The sequence below is a fragment of the Perna viridis genome, chromosome 13, assembly GCF_037379345.1.
Source record: "Perna viridis isolate PV_CMFRI_1.1 ecotype Kerala chromosome 13, ASM3737934v1, whole genome shotgun sequence".
Classification (NCBI taxonomy): Eukaryota; Metazoa; Mollusca; class Bivalvia; order Mytilida; family Mytilidae; genus Perna; species Perna viridis.
Window position 1 is genome coordinate 7,464,246 of NC_142457.1, and position 19,653 is coordinate 7,483,898.

Here is a 19,653-nt window from a genome sequence, read left to right on the forward strand (position 1 = left end):
GGTCAAAGTACAGAGACAGCATTTTCCCAACATGACCATCCATATTACTGAAGGGATCAAGTTTAAGAAATTTTTCCATCAGTTGAATTTAGCAAGTACTGAAAAATTCCACTTATTTCTTCAGTTATCAGTTATTTCTTTCCAATATTTTGCTGAATCCCACTAGGAAATTTTAGGAAGTAGAATCAATTTCTACTTGAAAAATTTCAACTGACATTTATTATTTCCCCTTCAATTCAATCACTGTACTACTTTCATTTACATAGTTCATGATGTCAATCTAGAATCATGACAATAAAGAATTATTTTTGTGTCTAACCCTTTCTCAAAAATGTGTTGTATCATAAATTTATTTTCACTCTCTTTTCTTGCTTATGAAATAAGCAAATAATAAATTGCTGTTTACAGCATGACATAGTACTAATTGACAGCATGACATAGTATTAATTTACAGTATACTAATTTACAGCATGACATAGTACTAATTTACAGCATGACACAGTACTAATTTACAGCATGACATAGTACTAATTTACAGTATACTAATTTACAGCACGACATAGTACTAATTTTACATTAATTTTGTGTTTTTAAACTTAAGAAAGCCTTGAAATACAAATGTACAACGAGAATAGGTATGGTGTATATGTCAAAGAGACAAAAACACTAACAGGATGAAAATCCTTAACTGCTCTTGAATGATTAAACTTCACATTTACACCATTGTCCCCATCCCCATTCCCTACAGAAAAATTACCACCCCCCAATAGAATCTCCCTTGCATTTTCTTTATCAGATATTTACATTATCAATTTAAATTTATTATTACTGTAACATTTAAAAAATTATTTTCAATTAAATTAAATATATTTACATATAAATAAATATTTAAAGAACTTATTTCCCCATCTGCCCCATTCAAAATCTCCATATCCACATACAGTAACATCCCCAATATACATTTCCCACATTCCCAATTCCCCAATATACTGTCTTATGGAAATTTTATTTTTCCATGGGATAACTCCAAATAAAGATTAACTTCACCACAGTTATAATATCTGCTTTCTAAACTTATTAAATCCTTCAAAATTTCAGTTTTCTATTTGCCAAAGGCAAAGTTGAATGTAATTATACAACTTTCAAACACCAAAATTGCACTTGCCCAGGGTGACAGGAAACTGGAATCCTAGAACACTGCTGTAATAATTTTTAGCTTAATGTGATGCTCCATACTTTCAGAAGCTCAACCCGTATTGGATAATTTCTGGTATAAATCCCAAGTAGTATCATACTTTCTAGGTGACATGTTTGAACACCAGTGAATGATTTACAATTTAATGTATGATGTATTTGTTCATGACATCCATTCTAATATTTCCAGCAATATATCAAAATTTGTGATATACATGGGTTTATCTATGTTGGAGAAACAATAATTCAGTGTCATCATTTAGTCTTTTTTGTCATATTCAATATATTATACCACTTTTCTGTCAGAAATATGAGACAATTATTTTTTTAATCAATGATGTGTGAGCATTTTAGTTTGTCTGTCTGTATGAAATATGGGATAATTAATTTTTAATCAATGATGTGTGAGCAAAGACTGAAGTGTACATTTTGGTTTGTCTGTCCGTATGCCTGTTTCATGTGTTCCAAATTTCATATGAATAAAGACTAAGTAATAAGGAACAGATATGGTGAAATGTAACAAATGCAGCACAATTGTATAATCTTGTGTATATATGAATATATATATATATATTGTGATGCATCTATTTTCATGCAGTCTTTTTGCAATAAATAGTAATACAATCTTATACTCTTTTTATTGTTGAAAATGGCATCAGTTTTAATTTAACATCACTTGATGTATTAAAAATAACAAGAATTATTCCTTGCCAACAGTATTTGGGAAGAATGGGCAGCTAGAGTGCCAAACAAAAACCAGCCATTCCCCTCAATTTATTAGAGGTCCATATTTATTTTCAAGAGTGGAAACTCTTAGACTTTTCCGATTCTCACAAAAATGGATCATTTGATGCAAAGTTTCTCAATAAGATGTAATTGAATTGGGTAAAAGGTTCTAGATCATGGTAAATAAAATTACTAATGGTTTACAACATAAATTGAGGATCCTACACCCTGGACCACCATTAATATCAATTACCAGTTTTTCAGATAAACTGTTGATGCACAGATTACTTCAAGTCTAACTTAGTATGCCAAGACATACATTTTTTAATACATTTTGTCCCGTTTTCTAGGTAATTAAAAATGCAAAATGAAATTCATTGTATATCATTACTTAATTAAGTTCCTTAATAAATAATGACTTCTAAATAGTTCCTTGACAAAAATGACAGGAAAATATTCAAGTCAGTGCTCTAAATTTTTAACATCTAGTGCATGAGTAGATATATGCTTTTTATCTGAAAGCACCTGAAGCAGATGATACTGTATAGGACTTTTCTATCCTATTGCCAAAATAAAACTCATTTGTGACCAATTCCATTGTATATTGCTGTGATGCATTAAGTTATCAGGACTTTTCTATCCTACCACCAAAAAACAAAAACTCATTTGTGACCAATTCCATTGTAGATTGCAGTGATGCATCAAGTTACCAGGACTTTTCTATCCTACTGCAAAAAAAAAAAAAACAACTCATTTGTGACCTTATAAGAAGGTGTCTGACAAATTTTATGCCTGAAGACTTTTGTAGTCCTAAAAATAAGGATCATTTCAGCTATTGAAAGAATTTGGCTAAATACTTTTTGAAAGAAATAACATTAAAAATAGCAAAAAAACGTCAAAAAGGGCAATAACTCCAACATGGCTACACAGATTCAAATGAAAATTTGACCGCAGATAGATCTCATCATGCTGAAAGCTTTTACCCTGTCAGAATTGGGCTTAACCTAAATGTTTTGGAGATATATGCAAAAAACTATTGTCTGACCCTCATGTTCTATTTTTAGTAACAGCGGCCATGTTTTTCAACGGATTAAAAATCCCCACATCATTTCTATGCAGGATACCCCAAAAAACATTCATACCCAGTTTGGTTCCAATTGATCGAGTAGTTGCAGAGGAGAAGAGTCTTGAAAAATTGTTAATGACAACGACGGCTTCTCCTTTAGCAAGGTGAGCTAAAACCAACTCATTTGTGACCAATTCCATTGAATATTGCAGTGATGCATTAGTTACCAGAACCTTTCACTTGCATAAAATGAAAACCTTGTAGGCCCTAGGCAAAATATCATGTCTACTGTCTACATATTTACTGACTTTGATTTGTTTCTAAAAAGAGTTACCCACCAGACTGGTCAAATTTTTTACCATTCCTTTTTTTCTTGATTGAGCCGAAATTCTTAGGAAAGTTACTGTTCTTGATATATAGTGGTATTGAGTTAAAATGTTCACTTCCTGATGAGGGAAGTTCACTTTTGTCCAAAAATCAACACACATCAAATGAAATATATATATTTTTTCCTTTCAACTACTTTGTTTTAATCTGTGTAGCAAAAATAGCCAAGTACTTGAAATGACTATAGCAATGCTAGGGGCTGAATGGTAGACATATTTTCAGATTTGGAAGGAATAAGGTGGAGCAGAATTCCAATTTCTTATATTGCAGGACTATATAAATATTTGAAAATCTTCACTTTTCTTACTGCTGTTGAATTGCAATGTTTACAGATCACACATCACGAGGAGGGAGGAAAGCAATGTAAAGATAATTAGTAGAAGATTGATAAACAAAAGTAAAAAGCAAATCATTATTACACACCTACTTTCAGGAAATAAAGTGCTATTATCTGTAAGAATCAGGCAGTGGGTGAATCATGGAATAAAACACACGAGTCGTTCCATAAAATCTTATTCAAAATAAACTGAAATGCAGGAATGGCATTCATTTCTTTTTCAAGTGTAAGTAATTTGAGGTATAAATTAAATGAAATGCATTGCAATTTCAACATCAAAGGGAGATAACTCACTTTTACCCTATCATTCTATTGCTACTTTGAACTCACTTTTCTTAATTATCAATTTGTCTTCAATAGATCACAAAATATGAGTAGAAATCGTCAAATTCTTGTGTTATTTTACCTAAGCAAGATTATTATTTGACAATTTACCAGCTAGCACTTAAAAGTCCTATAGCCCTGAAACAGAAGGTACATAATGACAAAAAGACGAGGGGAGCATTTTCTCCCTAGCAAATCAAGAAATAGAACTTCCTTAAACTTGCTGCACTATTAGTGGCAGACAAATAGAGATACAGGGATATACAATAATAGATTCTGCCTCATAACTAATTTAATAAATGTATTCTTATACATGTTCTAGATATTAAAATAAGAACCATTTAGAACAAGGGAGATAATTTAAGGCAGTTTTTAACCTATGTGTCATTATCAATCAATATCATCTAGGCATATGTCACTTGTCATAATACTTTATGAGACTGAAGTCAAACTTTAAGAAATTAAATTTATAATGATAGAAAATGAATATGATTCAAATTGTGTATTGACTGTTTCAATGAAATTTCCGTGTTCTAAATGTACTGATTTTCAATTATATTACCATTATATTACCAGTAGTTATATTAACCCCTGATGTGAAAAGTTCAGGTTCAAGATGCTTAAATACATATTACCAATTATGTAGAACCAGTCTCTACCTTTATAGCCTGAATCATAGATGACACTCAAATGTTATGTTCCTGATCATAAAATGAAATGTTCATTTAAAAGATTGCATCAAAATGTACATGTAAACAATTATGACTAAAACTACATGAAAACAATTGAAAGATTTTTGTCGGAATTTTTTAACCCTTGAAATTCTGATATTTAAATTCTAAAAAAATAAATGAGAAAACATTTTATTCAGAGTTTTATGGGTAATTTTGACAAAATCAGGTTTTGGGACAAATTATGTCAAAATCATGAAAACACACTTAATTCATTTAAGTTGGAAGGCATGCTGACAAGTAGCTGAAATGTCTTTCGGTAAAGTCAAATTATGCAATCTCTTCTGCAGACCTATAATGCTTCTTGATTTATAGTGTATCACTCCGCAAGCAAGCTTATAAGCTCTGCTATACAGGATGTGAAAAATTCACAATTCACTTTTTATCACATACCAGCTTATAAGCTCTGCTATACAGGATGTGAAAAATTCACAATTCACTTTTTATCACATACCAGCTTATAAGCTCTGCTATACAGGATGTGAAAAATTTCACAATTCACTTTTTATCACATTGCCAGCTTATAAGCTCTGCTATACAGGATGTGAAAAATTTTACAATTAACGCCATATAGCACTATAGGTGTTAGCCCTGTACTTGACTTATTTGAACAAAGAGGCAGGATTATATACTTAGTGTGGCAGAGGTAGGAAATTGTGTGTATATATACTATCTGCACAGGATACAGCCAATTGTGGTGACAGCTTTCTTATTTTTCTCTTTTATGTATTTAGTTTACTTTCAGCCCTGATAGCCATCTTGAATTATTAATTTCTAAAAAATAGACAGCTGTTCTATTGAACCCTCTCATGAAACTTCTTGAAAAGTTTGAATACAATCCATCCAGTGATTTACAAATATATGATTTAAACAAGTTTACGTAACAAGTATTAAGCAATTACAACAGCTCACAAGGGTCTTCAGTACAGGTGAGCTAAAAACCGCATCACAGACAATCCAAAACAGTATCTATATCTCACAAAAGAATTCATCAAATTCCATCTGTTTAAGATCTGGAAGATTTGATGTACTGTTTTGTACAAGGATTTATTGTGGTTTCCTGTGAAGTATATTGTTAGTTATCTTTTTATTTCTTAAAATCCATAGTTCTGTTTTAACAATTCCATCATTGGTACAGTGGAATTATAAATCTAAACCCTTAGCCAGAAATTGTTTTTAGAGGTGAGGGTGTTGGAAGGGGGGACTTAATTGGTAGAGTTTTCTTGATTGATTATGAAAGTACATTATTTTATATCATTTTCATTACCTGTTTTTCATACAGCAAAAATTCTGAACTTACTAACTTAAATACCAGTGACATTTGACACATATCACTTCCCTGTGGATAACTCACCAGCACAGTCTGAACATTTAAGTGATATAGAATGATTCCCATTCTGAAGTGGGGCCAGGAAACTTCATTAAGATATTTATTTGTAAACACCAAGACCAGAATGTTTATTTGAACCCTATTTTAAATCAAATGATTGATTCAAATAGTATAGTAAATATTGTTTCTTTTGCAAGCAGAATATAAAGTTAGTATACACAAAGGTACTTTAACCCTGCCATATTTCTGGCACCTGTCTCAAGTCCACTATTTCTGGCTGCTGTATGTATTGTATCTTTTTCACTTTCAGTTAACTTTTATGTTGCTGGAGTATATAGAGGTAACTATTTCACTATACCTGTGTATAATGTTAATTTGGGGCAGGCTGCAGCCAGCCAAGTGGTGTGAGGGTTTACTCGTCGTTCATTGAAGACCCATTGGTGGCCTTGATGTGACATTTTTCATCCAGGTGAAGTCGTTGGGTCTCTGAAACATTCACCCTATCCATTCTCATTATATATCAAAATTTAAAATTATTTTTAAGCTCAATATGGAGAAGACCACATAATCCTTAAAATTTTCAGTAGTTTTTTCTCATTCTCCAATTCTTCAACGTAACAATCATTTCCTGACTACTGTACATGTACCTATTTTCGCTACTTTTACGATGGACAGAAAAACCTTGAAAAATATTACAAACACATTTCATTTTTAACACTATTTAATGTTAATCCTATTCTTGAAACTGAGAAAATTGATACCCGCCAATATGTTCTCTTGACAGAATCTGTGAAAAATTTCTTGGGCAGGTCAAACCACAACTACAAATTCCCAGCAAAAAAAAAATCCTTCAGACAATTATACCCTAATAATATCCATTTTAAAATCAACTTATCTCATTTAGACAAACCATAAAAATTGAAACCAAAGAACTGAAGTTTTACAGAATAACTAGATATATAGTTTTTTCTTCATACCACAACAAAATCCATTTCTCATCATAACCATACATTAATTGTCTAACATTTCAAAAAGGACATCGATCACATTCCATCATTAGAATGAACAAAAGTCAAACATATAAAACTTAAATTACAGGTAGTTCATAACAGGTCACTTCAAAGGGTTTAAGGCTCAGCTGATGAATGAATGTGCAGGTAAAATTACAGGTGAATCTGCTCGCATTCATCTAGAAGCTTCGGTTTCTGACATGGAGCTTTTATCCATGATCACCATGTCAATCTTAAATCATTACTGTAATTACAAATTAATTATAGCCTTCTACAGGCAAACAGACACCTATTTATTCCCTGCCAGGTACAGAATCGTCAATGTCAGATATTTAATGTCATCTGTTACCTGCATCAGGTAATTAGTTTCCTGTCGAGACAGTGTCATTAGGAAGTTCTCTGAAGCAAAGAGATGTTACCAAAGTTTAATGCTTCTTGAATTTAAAAATTAATATTTGTATCATGAAAGATGAGATGAAAAGCTGTTTACATAACAAAAAACAATTGAATTTCTATGTCTGCATCAGTGTAGCAATGAAACCTTGTAAGAACTTGCTTAGCAGCAAATGCAGAATTTCAGGCTGAGAGGTGACTAGTGCAAAAGTATCCTATTTTTTCCAAATCTTAGGGGTTGTGGGGGTTTCATTCAGGACAGCCATACTCTCTGGAAATACTGTTCTAATAACCATAAAATTATTTTGAATGGCCTAATTAAAGTATCTTTTTCACACTTGTGGTCTATAGATTTTCTTGTCGGCATCAAGTCTGCAACAGTTAAAGTTGAAGTGTAAAAGAAATTTTTAGACAAGAAACTTGTGTTTTAATAAATAAAACAATATTATGCCATTGCATTTAAAGTTTTTTTTTTTTTTTTAGTGACTTTTCAAGACAGTCATTGAATGAGAGAGATATTTACTTCTACCTTTTGTATTGCCCCCACCCCCCCAAAAAAAAAGATGGTATGGGTATTTCCTGTACTAGTCATAGGAAGATAAAAGTTTTTTATTTGATTTATTTTGATCATATGAGTGATGAGATGCACTCTAAAGAGATGATCAAGGTTAGAGCTGAAATCCCAGAATTAGTTTAATCTAACTGTCTGATTTATAAACCTGAAAGTAAAAGAAAAACAATATCCTTCCTTTCCATTGCCATTAATATAATTTTAGGCTATGCCTGTGATGGAAAGAGCTCGACAAAACAGCGCCTTCACACTTGCACAATCATCTACTTTCCTGTCCACAAATTTCTTCACTTCTGTCACAATATTTAGCCCTTCATAGTTATGGTCTTACATTCTACATATATATAACATTGCTGACGCTCCCTCCATATAAAGGTCTTGAGAAGAAAATATACACCAAACTAAATATTTTTACATTAAGTATAGATGTTTTTAATTTATACACATCTGAAATTGAATAAATGAATCAAAATGTCATTGAATGGCAATCTGACAAATGAAAGAATGAAAATAATACCAAATGGAAAAATCAACAAAGATTTAAAAGTTCCATTATACAAAATATGATACAACAGATTTGTGGTCAACCTGTCTGGAGAAATTGACCATGTACCTCCCACCTGGTAGAAGTTATTATCTGGCATGGTAAAAAGTCAAAACTGTGATTAATGTTACTTTATGGTGTTCAGTCAATTATCAAGAGTTAAAGGACCTTTTTAGAATTGCTACAAGTCCCTCTTTATTATACATATGACATAGAAAATGTAAGTAATTAACCTCTCTGATAACACCACTAGTAGATTTGCTATCAGAGGGATATATGCAATCAATAAACTTTTTTTAAAATTCTTTAATATAAAGAGAGGGACATGTAGCAAATCTAGGGCCTTGTGTAAACTGAGAAACAAGGCTGCTAGTCACATATACACTGGCAGAATGAAAAGGGGTCATAAAATTAAATTGAAACAAGTTTGGCTAAGAAAATTAACTTTATTATCTACATATAAATAAAAACTGAATCTCCTTTGATCGTTAAAACATTACATTTTGATCTTTTAACAGCAAAATAAGGACTAATATAATTTCATTCATTTACAACAAATTCAGCTTTTCACAATATAATGAATTACAATACACAAACATAACATGGTTCACCTGGGGGCCTGGGGATTGCAATCCTACCCCCCTAATTTTATTGGAAAACTACTTACTGTGGACAAAAATCAGCAAATTATAGCCTGGGGTCCCCCTCTTCTGCTTATTTGAATTGGGACTCCCTCTGTAAATTTCAGGATATCTACCTGTATAAACACTCAATTCTATTTTGTCCCAGTAGAGCAGCCATTTGATTCTGAAGAGGAGGAGATTTTATTCTTATTTCTGTCCTGATTTTGATATTATATATAAGCTTTTTTACACCACAAATTGCTGGTACGAGATTTTGTATATGTTACTTATCAATTACCATTGTCAGACAGACCTAACGAATGAATGTCAGGTTGGACAAAAAATATTATTTTCAATCAATTGCCTAAGAGCTGTGATCTTTCACAAGTTCTTATAATAAACTGCAAATGAGATTTTTCTATATATTGTCAAGCCTGAGTCAACGTCTACAGCTAACATCAAATTATTTTTATCCGCCGCTCGATAAATCGATGTGGTTCAGTCTGGTCATTATTAACGATGTCACCAAAGTGAATGAGTCTTTCACAGCATATTACATTCCGGATCAGCGAAATGTATATAGACTTAATTGTTGTTCTATAAAGGTTTCTGAAGCTATTGATGGATCAGTGAAAGGCTTTGATGAAAATCTTTCATAGGAAAGTGATTTTTTTCTAAACAGTTTTAATGCCTACAGACAAATACACATTTTTTTCACTTTGTATTAGTTTTCCAATATCTCTGTAGCACATTTTAAATTTATCCCAAATATTACATGCAAGATATGCATCATCTTTCTGTCTGTTAGTCTTTATTTCGGACAATTATTTTATGAATTACTGGTAAAACTAGAAAAACAGTGAGAATGCTCAATAAATTGATATCCCCCTTTCCTTCCCATTTCATAACATGCACCTTTTGACTTCTATAAATTTCAGGTAAAAATCCAAAATAGTAGGTACACATTCAGTACTAAACAGAGCTCATGTTAAAGATTCCTTAAAGTCTTTATTTAAGTAGAAAGAGTAACAGATAATATATGGGAACCCCCATTTCCCATTATTCATAAATGATAAGTCTTTGTTTTGCTATATAAATGTGAAATTCCCATACTGATATGGATTAAAATCTAAAATAAGAGGGACACAATGGAAACATGCAATAAAGATTCTATGAAAGCTTCATTTAATTCAGTTCAGTGGAGTAGAAAAGGCATAGGATAAAAGACGTGTACTCCAATGTCCCAATACTCATAAATGATAAAGTCCATGTTTTGCTATGAGAAACCCCTATATAGATACGGATCACAATCTAAAATAGGAGATGCACAATGAAAATATGTTACGAAAATTTTGTGAAATTTCATTAAATTCCATTCAGTGGTGTAGGAGGAGTAAAGGATAAGAGATGGGTACAGTCTTCTGTGCAAATGAAGGAAGAAGGATGTACAGACAAAAGGAATAAAGGACAGCACCCCTTTCACTATATACACCCAGCTTTGCAAGTGAAGGATTTGAATAAATTGTATTTTTTAAGATATTTGTGGCTCCAACAATTTGAAATTTAGGAACCAGGAGGAAATTTATTCCAAGTTCCATTAAGATATATTTTATCTACTAACTTGAGGTGACAGGCAGACAAAGACCAACATATCTGTGGTACCCGAAAAATAAAGGTCACTGGCAATTAAATTTGAAAAAAAAATCTATTCAAGAATAGGTCAAAATTACTGTCAAAAAAGAAAGAAACAGTTTGTGAAAATATGCCTTTAAAAAATATAAACATGCCTATTTTTTTTGCCTTATAAACCTGTAACTTTCTTATTATGGACAACACAATTTTAGTTTTCATTTCATACCATTCTTTCTCAATAAGTAAGGTTGATTTTATTGCATCCGAACAGAGTTTCTCAATTGTGTCTTTTTCTTCCCTTCATTTTACCATAATAAATTACCTTCAGTACAAATGTACAGGTTTTTATCGAATTACAGTACCACTACAACTTTTAACTGAAAATCACTCACGTATTTAATGTGCATGGAGAAATAGGCAGTAATAGTATATCACACCAATCTTCTTGTTCATTCACAAAGGTATTTGCATTTATCAAAAGGTGAAATAAGAGATCAAAAGACTTCCCTACAGATGTTTACAGAGTAGGAATAATTACATCAATGGGCCATGCTAAAGTGCAAGGGTTTATAAAAAATTCAGAAACATGTTCTAATTAAAAGGTAATGTTTACGCAGAATGTAATATACGAGTAAGCTGACACCACAGCTTGATAAAAAAAACACATTTTGGAATTATCAATGACTAAGTTTGAATATGATATCAAGGGAGATAACTCATCCAACAGCTATAAAGCAACACTAACCTTCACTCCTCACCACAAAGAACTGCTTCTAGATAATCACAGTATTATATATACCTACAACTAAGTTGATGCTTCTACCCAGTGGTGGATCTAGATAATCACTGTATTATATATACCTACAAAAAAGTTGATGCTTCTACCCAGTGGTGGATCTAGATAATCACAGTATTATATATACCTACAACTAAGTTGATGCTTCTACCCAGTGGTGGATCTAGATAATCACTGTATTATATATACCTACAAATAAGTTGATGCTTCTACCCAGTGGTGGATCTAGATAATCACTGTATTATATATAACTACAACTAAGTTGATGCTTCTACCTAATGGTGGATCTACAGGAGTGTTTCCGGGGTAGTATCCCCTCCTTTTGTCAGAAATATTAGTGATCTTGTACAAAGATCAGGCAAAAATGAGGAAATGATGGCCTGGAACATCACTCCCCCTTTTTTAATAAAGTTCTGGATCCTCCCATACTGCTTGTTATCAATGCCTTTAATCGTAAATGATTGTGAGCTTTCAAAAAACAGGAATATAACTCAATGTGCTGCTTAATGCCTCCAAATATCTTTATTCTGCAATGCTCAAGCTAGTGTAAAATAAAGAGCCTCAAGATACTTCTACCCTAGCTTCTAAAGTACATGAATTTAACTTAAGTCCTGGGGTTTCATTATTTTTTTGCAATACAGGTACCTTTGGTTTTGTAGGAGGTACTTTTCATCATTTTGTTTAATAAAAATGTGTGAAATTTTAAAATTCTGGAGGTAACTTTCAGTAGTTTAGAAGGGTAAAAGTACCTGGTACTGCCTCTTAATGAAAGGCCTGTAAGTCCTCTAATCAGTCTCAAATATTGCTAGCATGATTATCTGGACAGGTGTACAGACTTACAGACATCACCTTATTACAATATTTCACCATTTGTCACATTCTATTCAAGAACAGAAAAGGCATACCCCTAAAATTTTCATATTATCAAGCCAAGACAAAACTTTCTCTCAAGTGTTTAAAAGGGACATATCTTGATATCATTGATCTTTTTAAGTATTTTTATTCTGATATGTTCTTCAATTTATCAACATGTGTAAACTGAGATCAAAGAAGGCTCCCTACAGATGCTTACATGCTGTACAAAATAACATCTATAATTAATTTAGATAATGCATGATGAGGAAAAGTGCACTGAGAAGTCTTAGGCATGTTTGTAGTACGTGAAACATTGTTTTTTTTTAATCTAAGTACATTGCATTTTGTATTATACTGAAGGCCATAGGTTTTTTTTTATAGGGCATATTTTTCCATATATTTGATCCACTTAGTATTTGTACGGAATAGCAAACTTTTTTTGTTAAGATCATTCATGAAAGTGAAATGTCCAGCACTTTTTGATTAAAATGAAAGAAAAGGTTTTAGAAAAAGCTAATTATAACAGTAGTAGAATTTCAGCTACAAGACATTTCTTATTTATGGCAACTTATATATTTCAGGACTTATTTTAAAAGTACTTTTCTGTCTAAGAATCTGGAAAAACATTAAGGTGAGGCATGAGAAGAAAACAACACTGAGTTTTTATTGCTATATCCAATAATTCATAGCTCATAAACTTAGAGAAATAAACATCAAAGTGTTTGTAAAGTTTGCCTTTTCAAAATTTTGATAGGCCAAAGTTAGTTGAAATGGCAGGAAAAAAATTCTGCATCTTTTTCCTTTACAATAAAAATATATCTATGTCACAGTTGCTTCAGGATAAATTCATATAGCTTTTTGATGGTTAAGACCAAAATGAGAAAAATGATATGCGACCCATTGCATGATTCTTAAACAGAATGGTACTTAATTATAATTGTAATATGTTAAATCCTATAACATATCTGAGTGATTGAATGAGTGGTATTTGTGACAGAGTAATCAAGGGAACCAAGATTCTAGTGGAAATCAAAAGAATGCAATCCAGGGACAAAGACCACACATGGAAAACAGACAAACACAACAAAGAACATATAATAAATAAAATAATACATACAAAGTAACAAAAGTAAATGAGCAACTTGGACTCCACTACAAACTGGGAGTGTGGACCAGGAGCACCGGTAGGGTTAGCATCCTCTGCTTTTTTAGAAACACCTGCCAAGTTGCTCATAAAATGTCAAGTCCTGGGTAGAGGAAAGAGGAAAGGAAAACTGACACGTTGAACAAATCAGTTTTCATGGTCCTGAAGGAAACACCTTAACGATCCATGAGTCCATGATGAGGACCATAAAAATTATATGAATCACCTTCTGACCTGTCCTCTGAATTAGTGTATTGGGGAATATTTTTTTGTGTCTACAAGGACAGGTGACCAAGATATTTTATTCATCAAGCTGGTTATGATAGTGTCTTCTGTCTTGTAAAACAATGGTCCATGGGTTACAAGAATTTAATATCTGACAAAAACCAAAATCACTAACAATATATGCCCCATCCATATATAATGCCACCTACCAGATTTGAAATCAATCCATCTTGTGGGAGCCTAAATTTTTGTGCCAAAAATATTTATATCATACAATTTAATAAAAAAAGTAATAGTCCCACAAAATAGAAAGTTGATTTCAGACAGTTAACAAAACCAGTTACAATGTATGCCCCATCTATATAAAGCCATAAACCAAATTTTAAACTAATCAATCTAGTGGAGCTGAGATTTTTGTGACAAACATTTGAATGGACAAGCAGACAGACAGACATGATATTTATACCATCCATTCAAATATAATAATATGAATTCATTGATATGGAGTTTTTAATCTTTTTTCACTGACCAATTAATATTATTTATTTTCAAATGCCAATATTAATTTTATTTTCCAAAAACCTTTAGAAAGGGGTCATTTTAAAGGAATCATCTAAGGTTATATGGTTGACTTGCACCTTCTTGGCTTCATAACTTGTACAAAAGGATTAACTTAAATATCACCTAGATTACTTAATGACATTGTTTTATGGTTCTCCACCCTCATAAAAATCACAAGCTTAGCTAGATTATGACAAGGGCTTCAGTATAAATTACTTCTAACTTCCACTTTACCATAATACACATCAGTCTTTTTTTTTGTTGGTATATCATAAAAGGTGGTCATACCTTTTAGCTCATTTATTGAACTAGGCGTTGATTTCATAAAAAGTCGTAAGTGTTAAGTTGAATGTTGTGACATCATAATTTATGATAAATTTCATTTACAACTTTTTGTGAAACTGATGCTGGAGCCCTGAATGAATTGTTAAATTCCTACTTTCTTAAAAACAATAAGATTTAACCTATGAATAAAATGCTTTCTCTTGAATTTTATCAAAATACTTGATGTATGTATACAGGCATGCATTTTCATGAGCTTACAGTAAAATTTTTTTTCTAACATTCAACATTATATACAACAAATGTCTTTTTTTTAGTAATGACCAAAACTTGACTGATCAGTCAAAAGTATAACAATACCACTCCATCATTTAGTAATTGCCAGACTTTTAGAAGTAAAGAACATCTGATGATTTTGGCAAGCTTGCAAAATTTTGTCAAAAGAAACATTAACCTTCTTCATACTTTACTGACTTGCAGACTGCTTATCATGATGAAAAGAAAGAATGATAATTGGAAGTGCTGACCCAATCACAGAAACGGTTAAAAGAAAGATTATATTAATGGGAGTACCTGTACAAAATTTTTCGGGAAAGCATTTGACTGATAATCCTGTCTGATCCACACCTGAGATGGAAAATTATTTTTCTTTAACACTACGAGATAAATCTTCTAGACGCTTGGTTTATTTACTAATGCAGACAACTTATGTCTCAAAAACATCTCGATTCTAGCTATCTTACCATCAGTATGTTATAACTTGCTAAAAATATTCTTTTGATCTTCAATCTTAGCTTTTGGCAATCTGCATAAATTTAATTGATGCACTAGAAGTGTAAGCTAACATTTATAGTTCACTCATTGTACCTACGAGAACTGAATTATTTTGTGGATACATCACTAATATTTTGTTAATATCCTAAACATCACTGATGAATAATTTTTATAATTAACAAGGTATATGTTAATGTTAGCAAATTAATACAAGCAGATTCATAGCAGTTTATTGCCACTTCCTGTACTCATGCAAATTGTATGTACTTGGATAAAGAAAAATAAAAGCACACATAATGCATGTAGGGACCTATACAAAGGGGTTAACTCTGATCTAAAGATCTATGAAGGAGGTTCAGGTTCCCAAATCCTCATTTTTTGCCAAAGTTGCCCACCAAAACTGGAAAAGGAATATTCCAACCTTCCATGATTAACAAAAAGGTGTGTGCTAATGGTAATACACAGCAATTTAGTAAGAATTGTCACCAATATTGTGGAAATGGAATCAGCTATAGATTTTTTCCTGGTGAATTATTTAATTCATTAGATCACTGCATGGTAAATCTTTGAAAATATAGAGAAAGGTAAAATCAACAGAAGCCATTCATATACTAGACAAAGGAAGGAAAACAAAAAAACATAATTGAAAACAAACACACAGAAAATAAGATTGATTGTTGGGGTTTAACGTCCGAGCAGCAATATTTCAGCTATATTCAGACGATAGAAAATAAGAAATTTGCAAGCCAATGCTGATAAAAGTGTAAAGAAAATGTTGTCCTTCATCACAAATGCCTAGTAAAGGAGTTATGTCACTTTCTCAAGTTACATGGCCCTGTCTAATGTCAATCAATGCATCGCTAGAACATTTTTCCTCAGTTTTTAATGTTACTTTTAACCATCCCCGACCCAACAACTTCAGAAATGAAGGACTTTGATGCCACCATAAAAGAGAAAATTTGTCACAAAAGAATATCTTCTAAGAAACAAGGTTAAACTGCCTCTCCCATATCTATGGTTACAGAGTGTCAATACACCTCAAAACTCCCAAAGAATGATGATGCAGGAGAAATCTTCTCCCTAAAACAAACAGGTACAGCTCAAACATAGAACTACTGTGTTTTTTTTACAGTAAAGATAAACCATAAAAACATCTTCTCAATCATTATTGCTTAAGATCAAAAACACAGAATAACAGACTGAAGAAAGCACCTGCTAAGTTTCTTTGATCTTCCACTATGAGTTATAGATATGTTTTCAATATACATCACTTTTAATGTGTAATTTTAAAGCTTTACCTGTGCACTGCTACCTTTTATTTGAATCATATGCAATTAAGTTAAGTTTTTTCTTTCAAAGTACTGGCTGATATGAGGTAAAAATGTTTCCATTCTGTCAGCTATCACCCCCCCCCCAAACCCCCTATTGCTGGGCTGGCCATTACAACCTTTTTGGTTTATGCTTGTATACTTGTAGTCCAAGACAAGTTAATTAAGTACAAGTCCATATAAAATTCAGACATTGTGTTAATACAGTAGAGGTGATTTATAAAGACTGCAACTTAATTAAAAATTGTTATTTGCCTGCCAAAATGATGTATGTTTCCCTATGTTCTAATAACAGTAGTAAAACATATGAGGCCAAAAAAATAATTTCCTGCCTACCTACCTACCCTCTTGTTTTTGTGCCTACCCTAAACATTATATGGCTATTTTGGCTAAAGCTAATGACTGTTGAAGTCCAGACTGTTTCCCCATTAACTCAATGTAATGTATTTAAAAAAATAAAATACAGTCAAACCTTGATATGTCAAACTCAGATTAGTCGAAATCTAAGATAACTCGAACTCATTACAAAATCCCAGCAAAACTCCCCTTACACCACTACAATTTTACTTTGGATGACTCAAACTCGGATGAACCTGGTACAACTTGAGGTAATCAACCAGTCCCCTCGACAGGACTTTCAGGTTAATTAATTGGTGAACTAATTGGAAGGAAAACTGATTGCTTTAGGCTAGAAACCACCAATTCCACTTCCCATAGGCTTCTATGCTAATTTCACAATATTCAATGGCTTCTCTGGACTTTACCTTAACTTTAACCTGCAGAGGATTATATATCAGCATTATTCTACATATGTCAGCTCACAATCCTCAGAATGACATGTGGGGTTAGCAGACTTGCAGTGCAGTACTGATCAACGGAAGTGAAGGGTCTATAAATAGCATGGGAAATCCCAGTGTTTTCACAAGATAGGGGTATATTTAGAAACCATTATGGAGATTAGGCTTCACATCACAAGAAGCAAAATACACCTATAAAATGTACAGAAATGTTTCCTTTCAGAAACTGTTTAAATTTTTTTATTAAGATGAGAACTTTTTTCACAGCACTATGAGGAACAGGGATAATTTCTGCATAGGACTATTTTTGCGTACGTTCCAAATGCTCATTGGTTGAATTGGTGGTCTGTAACCTAAAGAGTCACTTTCTGTCTAAGAAAAAAGAAATAACTAAACAAGTATCTTTCTATACACATACTAAATACATTTGCAAAGTTTCAGTGAAATGTGACAAGCACTTTTTTAAATATTTGATTTTTAAATATAGGGTAACCAAGTTGCGCAAACAAAAAAGTGACAATATTCTACCATACTTAAATGCATTAAATATTTGCAAAGAACTTTTTCTGACTTTTCAAATAAAACAAATCAATCATGACTTGTTTTTTAACAATATTGATAAAGAGATAGCCTTCAAAAGTAATCATTTTCTGAAAAATTGGTCTATTTTTGGAAATTTTTTGTCTGACATGCCTCCCCCATTTTCTTGATCACATGTCAAAAACCCTAAATCTTCAAATTTTCACAAAAGGTGATAAATTTGGCTTTAAATTTGTAAATACAGTGTTTTCACATTAAAACATGACCAGTAAAGGGCACCTAAAGCAAAAAAAGTACTCAAAAATGGATTTTCCATGTTGCCATAAGGAAATGCTTATATATCCTTAACCGCAGTAATGAAAGTGAGTTTTTCCTCATTTCTAACCAAATTTTTGCTCAAATCTACACAAAACTTGATTTCAAGTGCTGATTACCACCATATTGAGATAAATGTAGCCCTCAAAATTTAATATTTGATATTTTTACTAGATTTTCTACACTTTTTACAAGATAGGACATAAAAATCAGCCAAAAAGACCAATTTTCCATAATTTGGACATATAACTTAAAAAAATGCATATTTTGAAGGATTTTTGTAGTGTATTCCTCTCATGGCAAAGTCTACAAGATCTTCAAGTAGTTTAAAGCTATTCCAAGAAACTTTTCATTTTGCCATGGCTTCAGCTTAAAGCTAGAAACCACTAATTCCACTTCCCATAGGCTTCGATGCTAATTTCACAATATTCAATGGCTTCTCTGGACTTTACCTTAACTTTAACCTGCAGAGGACTATATATCAGCATGATTCTACATATGTCAGCTCACAATCCTCAGAATGGCATGTGGGGTTAGCAGACTTGCAGTGCAGTACTGGTCACCGGAAGTGAAGGGTCTATAAATAGCATGGGAAATCCCAGTGGAGATTAGGCTTCACATCACAAGAAGCAAAATGCACCTATAAAATGTACAGAAATGTTTTTCCTTTCAGAAACTGTTTAAATTTTTTAAATAAGATGAGAACTTTTTTCACAGCAATATGAGGAACAGGGGTAATTTCTGCGTAGGACTATTTTTGCGTACGTTCCAAATGCTCATTGGTTGAATTGGTGGTGTGTAACCTTTATTACAAGCCATCATCGAAGTGTGTTTTTATAACGATTAGCGTGGCTTTTAAAATTAATTCGTTGACACTCTCTATGGCTTGATTTGTGTATTTAATCAATTTAAAATTGTGTGTATAGTGAAAAGAAATGAATTTTATTGATTACACGTCGGAATTCACACTAATAGTGACATCAGATATTTTGATATTTGGATAATTTTTTTAAAAATTCAGATGAATTGTAATGGTATCTGACTATTTAATGAAACATCAAACAGATGATATAAAGTGTATTTCAACAACTACATTTGTTTTCATCTGTGAATTAGAAATTTTATCGTAATAATGTAGAGCACAAGGTTTGACGATACTCCTGATTGT

General features: G+C 32.1%; 1 long non-coding RNA gene across 3 annotated transcripts in view; it reads right to left on the reverse strand.

Annotated features, from left to right (window-relative positions):
* LOC148599419 (uncharacterized) overlaps positions 1 to 19,653 on the reverse strand; it is a 44,353-nt gene that overhangs the window by 22,150 nt on the left and 2,550 nt on the right. The gene's annotated exons all lie outside the window — the stretch shown is intronic.